Below are 8,714 nucleotides of genomic sequence, written 5' to 3'. Positions count from 1 at the left end.
GGGAATATGGTGCTAATTAAGTTGTATGCAGATTAGTTGACTTTTAATTGTTCGTTTCCGTAAAATAAATAGGGGGATTTGATTCAGTTCACAAATTAATGGTTTCAGTTTAACAAGATGAAATATGTGTAGTAGTATTCAAATTCAGAGAAATAGCAAGCTAGGGTTATGTCCACCTTGTAGTTTTCAATACTTACTAACTATGGGCTTTATGAATTCATACTTGCATCGTGCTTACAGAGAAACGTATTATATTTAATAACATAATCCTAGTGTTTCTCAACCATCAAGGACTGATTCACTTTAGTTCTCTCGAATCAAAAGCTTTCACCAAAAACAATACGAAATCTCCAAGTAGTTAATCCTGCTAAGGCATTTACTTATAAAATAGAGGTTGGTAATCGTATTTTCTTGCCACTACTCTCTTTTCCGAACATCAACCTTTCTTTCGAACAAGTTGCGTTTTAAGGTATATCCTCTATGTTTGCAACCACGAGAATTCAAGATAAGCGAAGAGAGTATGATGTAAACAAATCAATGCATAATGAATTCAAAACCTAAAGTGATAGATTGTATCCATAACCCTAGCTAATAAACTTAGCTACTCATGAATAAAATGAAAAGCATCATAAATATATTCATCATACCAAAAACTAGAAGACGATCTTGGTGTGCGAGTAGTGAAAACAAGAGAGAAAAATGTTTCTCTCTCTCCTCAAGATAAGCCGCCTTTCTCCTCTCTCAAAATAATACAGAATAATGAATAATGAATAAAAATTCAGCAATTAAGTCTTTTAATAATCTCTTCTCTCATAATTGCCTTCTAAGTCCCTGAACTAATTATAAATGATAAATTAGTGTTGGACATAGTTTCCAGGCGCCATATTTGGTCTAGATTGCTACTCTCTCTTGTGTCATGTGCCATCCGCATTCCATAGTCCCATTATGTCTTCATCTACCTTATTAATACCTAAAATCATGCTAATCACACCGGTTAGCTCAATTACACAGAAGTAGAGTAATAACATAAGAAAATAGGCACTTTGTTCTCTAAACTTAGCTAAAATATGGATAAGTTATGATTCTTAGGCGTATAAATACACCCAAGATCAGATAAACAGCGAAACAGAGCGAATGGGACATTTTCGAGCCAAATTGATGTGCTATAGCCCACGGTTTTGGGGTGGGTTCGGGGTCCGGGTGTGCTGTGGGCCGAAAATTGATTGGGGCGTGCCAGGGAGGTTGGGGATTGTCCCAATGTGGTCCGTATAATTTTTCATGGACATTTGGTTGGATAAATGGGCGAAACGGAGCAAACGATGCATTTTCGGGCCAAATTGGTATGTTTCGCCCACGTTTTGGGGGTGGACCCAAAGTTTGGGCCTGCTGTAGGCCAAAAATTGATTAGGGCATGCCAGGGAGGTTGGGGATCATCCCAGTGTAGTCCGTTTAATTTTTCGTGGCTATTTGGGTGGATAAACAGGCAAAACGGAGCAAATAAGGCATTTTAGGGTCAAATCGGTGTGCTATAGCCCTCAATTTTGGGAGTGGGCTCGGGGTACGGGCATGCTGTGGGTCAAAAATCGATCGAGGCATGCCAGGGTGGTAAGGGATCATCCTAGTGTCATCCATTTATTTTTTCGTGGCCATTTGGGTGGAAAAATAAGTGAAACGGAGCGAACGGGGCATTTTTGGGCCAAATTGGTGTGCTATAACCCATGGTTTTGGAGGTGGGCCCGGGGTCTGGGCGTGCTGTAGGCCGAGAATCGACTGGGGCATGCCAGGGTGGTTGAGGATCATCCCAGTGTGGTCCGTTTAATTTTTTGTGGCTTTTTGGGGGGATAAACGAGCGAAATGGAGCGAACGGGGCATTTTCGAGCCAAATCGGTGTACTATAACCCACAGTTTTGGGGGTGGACCTGGGGTCCGAGTGTGTTGTGGGCTAAAAATCGATCGGAGCGTGCCAGGGAGGTTGGGGATCATCCCAGTGTGGTCCGTTTAATTTTTTGTGGACATTTGAGTGGACAAACGGGCGAAATGGAGCGAACGGGGCTTTTTTGGGCCAAATCGGTGTGCTATAGCCCACGGTTTTAGGTGTAGGCTTAGGGTCCGAGTGTGTTTTGGGTTGAAAATTGACCGAGATGTGCCATGGAGGTTGGGGATCATCCCAGTAAGGTCCGTTTAATTTTTCGTGGCCATTTGGGTGGACAAACGAGCGAAACGGAGCAAACAGGCCATTTTCAGGTCAAATCGGTATGCTATAGACCACGGTTTCGGGGGTAGGCCCAGGGTCCAGGCGTGTTGTGGTCCAAACATCTGTCGGGGCGTGCCAGGGAGGTTGAGGATCATCCCAGTGTAGTTCGTTTAATTTATCGTGGCCATTTGGGTGGACAAACGGGTGAAATGGAGCGAAGAATAATTTTTGGGCCAAATCGGTGTGTTATAGACAAAGATTTTGGGGGTGAGCCTGGGTCCGGGCATGCTGTGGGCCAAAAATTGATCGGGGCATGACAGGAAAGTTGGGGATCGTCCCAACATGGTTCGTTTAATTTTTTATGGCCATTTGGGTGGACAAACAAACGAAACAGAGTGAATGAGGCCTTTTCTGGCAAAATTGGTGTGCTATAGCCCATGATTTTAGGGGTAGGCCCAGGGTTCGGGCGTGCTGTGGGCCAAAAATCAATCAGGGCGTGCCAGGGAGGTTGGGATCGTCCAGTGTAGTTCATTTATTTTTTCGTGGCCATTCGGGTGGACAAACGGGCGAAACCCACCAAACGGGGCATTTTCAGGCTAAATCAGTGTGCTATAGCCCATGGTTTTGGGGGTGGGCTCGGAGTTCGGGCGTGCATTAGGCCAAAAATCAATTGGGGCGTGTCAGGAAGGTTGGGGATCATCCAGTGTAATCCGTTTGATTATTCGTGGCAATTTTGGGGGACAAATGGGTGAAACGGAGTGAACGGGGCATTTTTGGGCCAAATCAGTATGCTATAGCCCATGATTTCGGGGGTGGGCTCGGGGTTTGGGCGTGCTGTGGGCCAAAAACTGATCGGGGCGTGCCACAAAGGTCGGGGATTGTCCCAGCATGGTCCGTTTAATTTTTGTGGCCATTTGGTGGGACAAACGGGCGAAACAGATCAAACGAGGCATTTTGGAGCCAAATCGGTGTGCTATAGCCCACGATTTTGGGGTGGGCCCAGGGTCCAGGCGTGTTGTAGGCCAAAAATCGACCGGGGAATGCAAGGGTTGTTGGGGATTGTACCACTGTGGTCCGTATAATTTTTCATGGACATTTAGGGGGACAAACAGGAGAAACGGAGCGAACGGGGCTTTTTCAGGCTAAATCGGTATGCTATAGCCAACGGTTTTGGGGGTGGGCCCGGGGTCTGGGTATGTTGTGGATCAAAAATCAGCCAAGGCATGCCAGGGTAGTTGGGGATCGTCACAATGTGGTTCATTTAATTTGTCGTGGCCATTTGGATGGACAAACGGGATAAATGGAGTGAACGAGGCATTTTCGGGCCAAATCGGTGTGCTATAGCCCACGTTTTCAGGTGTGGGCCCGGGGGCCAAGCCTGTTGTGGGCCAAAATTTGATCGAGGCATGCCAGGGGGATTGGGGATCGTCCCAGTATAGTCCGTTTAATTTTTCGTGGCCATTTGGGTCGACAAACGAGCAAAATAGAGCGAATGGGGCATTTTCGTGTCAAATCGATGTGCTATAGCCCACGATTTTGGGGGTGGGCCCAGAGTTCGGGCATGTTGTGGGTTAAAAATCAATCGAGGCATTCCAGAGAGGTTAGGGATCATCCCAGTGTGATCCGTTTATTTTTTCATGGCCATTTGAGGGGACAAACGCACGAAACAGAGCGAACGGAGTATATTTAGGCCAAATCGGTGTGCTATAGCCCATGGTTTTGGGGGTGGGCCCGGTTTCGGGCATGCTGTGGGAGAAAATCGATCGGGGAGTACCAGGGAGTTTGGGGATCATTCCAGTGTGGTCCTTTTAATTTTTCGTGGCCATTTGGGTGACAAACGGGCGAAACGGAGCGAACGGGGCATTTTCGGGACAAATCGATGTGCTATAGCCCACGATTTTTGGGGTACGCCCAGAGTCTAGGCGTGCAATGGGCCAAAAATTGAAAGGGGTGTGCTAGGGTGGTTGGGGATCATCCTGGTGTACCCCGTTTAATTTTTCGTGGCCATTTGGGTGGACAAATAGGCAAATGAGGAGAACGGGGCATTTTAGGGCCAAATCGATATACAATAGCCCACGGTTTTAGGGGTGGACCCAGGGTCCGGGTGTGCTGTGGGATAAAAATCAACCAAGGCATGCCGGGGAGGTTGGGGATCATCCTTGTGTGGTCCATTTAGTTTTTCGTGGCCATTTTGGTGGACAAACGGACGAAACGGAGAGAACGGGCCAAGAACACAACAACGGACAGATTTGACTGTTTCTGGAATTTTTCAGTTCTCAGTGTTTTTGTTTGTAGTTTTCACGTCCCAAGCCCAAGATTGATCTTGTTAAAACAAAATCGTATATGGCTTTGATACCAAATGATATAAAATTGAGTGTGTATCAAGAGAGTCAAGCCAACACAAGAACACAAGAATAACAAGATGAACAACAACAATGCTAGTGAATCGAAATAGGCCACACACGGCTTCACTAGACTTCAAGGTTTACAAAAATGACAAGATGATAGAGATTACAATAAAAACAACAAGAGCAACAAAGTGGCATTAACTATAGTGAATCGAAAATATCCCCACACGGCTTCACTATGTTACCACACAAACAACAAGATTACAAAATTAAAGATAGTAACTTGACATACAATATTCAAGAATCTAAGAACCCTAACAACATGAAAGGACCCTAAGATTAAAGAATATTATCACCAAGCTCTTACTTGGACCAAGAGAAACTCAATGACCTCAAGATCCTAGTTTCTAGCCAAGATTCAACCCAAGTGTCACTCCAATTGGGAATTTCAGTTTTGAGTTTCTCCAATGGAAGAGAAAAGTTTAAAATATTACAAGTCTTGTGTTCTCAAAATATCATGAATGAACTACCACAAGACTAGCCCTAACAAATGACTTATATAGTCAATTACAAAGGAGGGATAAAAGAACAAAATACCCTTGGCATTAAGTGGGTGGGTTTGGGGTGTTTTGTTGGGCCTCTTCATATTTTAATAAGAATAGGCCCTTGGATGGGCTCACAAGGACCTCACACAAGGCCAAGGATGTGAACAAGGCTTGGAGTCATTGCAACTCACAAGCTTGACTTCATGTGAAAGGTCTCGAGCTAGGAATTCTCGTATAATCCTCTCCATCTTGAAGGGAATTTGTCCTCAAATTCGGATCATTGCCATCCTCCACCGTGTCCACCCGAGAGAGGTCACACACATTAAAAATATTGTGCACTTGATATTCCGGGTGGAGATCAATCTTGTAGGTGTTGTCATTGATCCTTTCTAATACTTGGAATGGGCCATCACCCCGCGGCATCAACTTAGAATTCCTTTTAGACGGGAATCTATCCTTTCTTAGGTGCACCCACACCCAATCTCCTGGTTCAAGAATGATCTTTCTTCTTTCTTTGTTAGTTCGCCTTGGAACTTCTTGGTTTTTCTTCTCCAATCGAAACCTCACCTTCTCATGTAGCTTCTTCATGGCCTCAGCCCGTTTGCTTCCATCTAAGCTTATTACAAGATCACTTGGGAAAGGGGTTAAATCCAAAGGGGTAAGGGGGTTGATGCCGTATACACACTCAAAGGGTGTCATCCCCGTGCTTGAGTGTATAACACGATTATAAGCAAACTCAATCAACGGAAAATGCGCCTCCCAAGAAGTCATTTTCCCTTAACCAGGGACCGTAGCATAGACCCTAAGGTCCTTTTTACTACTTCTGTTTGGCCTTCGGTTTGTGGGTGGCATGAAACAAAAACAACTTAGTACCGAGCCTACCCCACATGGACTTCCAAAAGTGGCTTAGGAATTTAGAATCCCTATCACTCACTATGGTCCTTGGAACATCATGAAGTTTTACAATATTATCAACAAAAAAAGAGGCTACACTAGGCGCATCATCACATTTAGACAAGGAATAAAGTGAGCCATCTTGGAAAATCGATCCACCACGACAAAAATACTATCCCTCCCCCTTTTAGTTCTCGATAATCCCAACACAAAGTCCATTGATATGTCAAGCCAAGGATGCAAAGGGGTGGACAATGGGGTGTACAATCCATGGGGTTGGAGCCGTGACTTGGCTCCTTTGAACTCAATACATTGGGCGCAAATCCGGGCCACATCCTTGTGCATTCTAGGCCAATAAAATTGTTTTTCCAAAATTTTAAGGGTCTTCTCGACCCCAAAATGGACCATTAGACCGCCATTGTGTTCTTTCCTCACAAATAATTCTCTCCACAAACTTGAGGGAACACACAATCATCTACCCTTAAACAAGTATCCATCAAACTTAGTATAAGGATGGGAACCCCTATTCATAACCCACCTATCCCTATCCAATTCTTCACTTTCCCTATAGATAGGAGAGAAGTGAGGGTCCTCGAGATATAAAAACTTGAGGCTTTCAAACCCCATCAACTTAGATGGCAAAGTAGACACAAGCACATATTTTCGAGGCAAAGCATCGGCAACCACATTGTCTTTACCCTTCTTGTAATGAATAACATAAGGTAAAGTTTCAAGAAATTCAATCCATTTGGAATGCCGCCGGTTAAGCTTGTCTTGTGCCCGTAGATTCTTCAAGGATTCATGATCCGTTCAGATCACGAATTCTTTAGGCCACAAATAATGTTGCCAAGTGGCCAAGGCTCTAATCAAGGCATACAACTCTAAATCTTACATAGAGTATTTTAGAGTTGCTCCTTTGAGTTTTTCGCTAAAGTAGGCATTAGGATTCAATTCTTGCATTAAAACAGCACCTATGCTGACTTTGCTAGCGTCACATTCGACCTCAAAAGTCTTGTCGAAATTTGGCAATTGTAGCAAAGGGGTCGAGATGAGCATAGCTTTCAAGTCCTCGAAGGCCTTAGCTTGTTCATTTCCCCACTTGAAAGGTCGATCCTTTTTAATCACTTCGGTCAAGGGGGCAACAATAGTGCTAAATCCTTTGACAATATGTCTATAAAAACTAGCCAACCTGTGGAAGCTTCTCACTTCACCTATGGTTTTGGGGGTTGGCCAATTTTTAATGGCTTCAATCTTAGATTCATCCACTTCGACCCCTCTTAAGCTCACCACAAACACAAGAAATACAACCTCATGGACACCAAAAGAACACTTTTCTAGATTGGTATATAACTTCTCCTTTTGGAGGACATCAAACACACATTATAAATACTTTACATGCTCATCTAAGGACTTACTATACCCCAATACATCATCAAAGTAAACAACAACAAACTTTCCGATAAATGGCTTCGTCACATGATTCATTAGCCTCATGAAAGTACTTGGAGCATTTATTAGGCCGAATGGCATAACCATCCATTCATAGAGACCGAATTTGGTCTTTAAGATGGTTTTCCATTCATCACCCGGTTGCATTCTAATTTGGTGATAGCCACTCCTTAAATCAATTTTAGAAAACAAACACGAACCATTCAATTCATCAAGCATATCGTCTAGACTAGGAATAGGGTGATGATATTTTACCGTTATCTTGTTGATGGCTCGAAAATCAACACACATATGCCAAGTCCTGTCTTTCTTAGGCACTAGTAGCACTGGGACCGCACAAGGGCTCATACTCTCCTTGATATACCCTTTGTTGAGGAGTTCCTCAACTTGGTGTTACAATTCCTTGGTATCCGTCGGGTTGCTCCTATAAGGCAATTTGTTGGGCAATTGTGAACTCGGTACAAAATCTATTTGATGCTCAATTCCCCAAAGTGGGGGCAATTTTTGTTGTAATTCCTTCGGGAAAACATCTTCGTAATCCTGCACAACATGAGAAATAGGAGGAGAAATGGAAATGTTAGTGGGGTTAGTATTAAGACAATGAGCCAAGAGGAGCATCGGAGTGTCCTCATCATGATCCATAAATAGTTCTTTCCTCCTAGCCATCGTCACCACACTCCCTTGCCCCTTAGAAATTAGGAGCTCCTCGGTTTCTCCTACTCTCTCACTCTCGGATTCCCCTCTTTTTCCCTCACTCTCGGTCTTTTTTCCCTTCTCCCTCAATTTCTGCATCTTTTAGTGTAATTCATTCACTTGGGAAGACAATAATGGATGAAGAGCGACCTTTTGGCCATCCTTCTCAAGTTTATATCGATTGTACCTTCCATCATGTTTGGTCGGCCTATCGTATTGCCAAGGCCTTCCTAACAACAAGTGACAAGCTTGCATTGGTATCACGTCATAAAGAACCTCGTCATAGTAGTTAGCTTTCTTAAAACGTATCACGCATTGCCTTATGACCTTTAACCTCACCACATTCATTCAACCATTGCAACTTGTAAGGACTAGTGTGAGGTGTAGTAGGTAATTTCAAGAAGTTCACCATTGCAACAGTAACCACATTCGCACAACTTCCACAATCTATCACCATAGTGAACACGCTTCCCTTCACAAGACATTTAGTATGGAATAGATTCTCCCATTGGCTAGGATCATCTATCGCCTTACTAATCATGGCACGCCTCACTACAAATTTTGGAACCACACACTTCCCTTCTTGCGGAT

The sequence above is a fragment of the Capsicum annuum genome, chromosome 5 (genome assembly GCF_002878395.1).
Source record: "Capsicum annuum cultivar UCD-10X-F1 chromosome 5, UCD10Xv1.1, whole genome shotgun sequence".
Lineage (NCBI taxonomy): Eukaryota > Viridiplantae > Streptophyta > Magnoliopsida > Solanales > Solanaceae > Capsicum > Capsicum annuum.
This window is presented reverse-complemented; position numbering follows the sequence as displayed.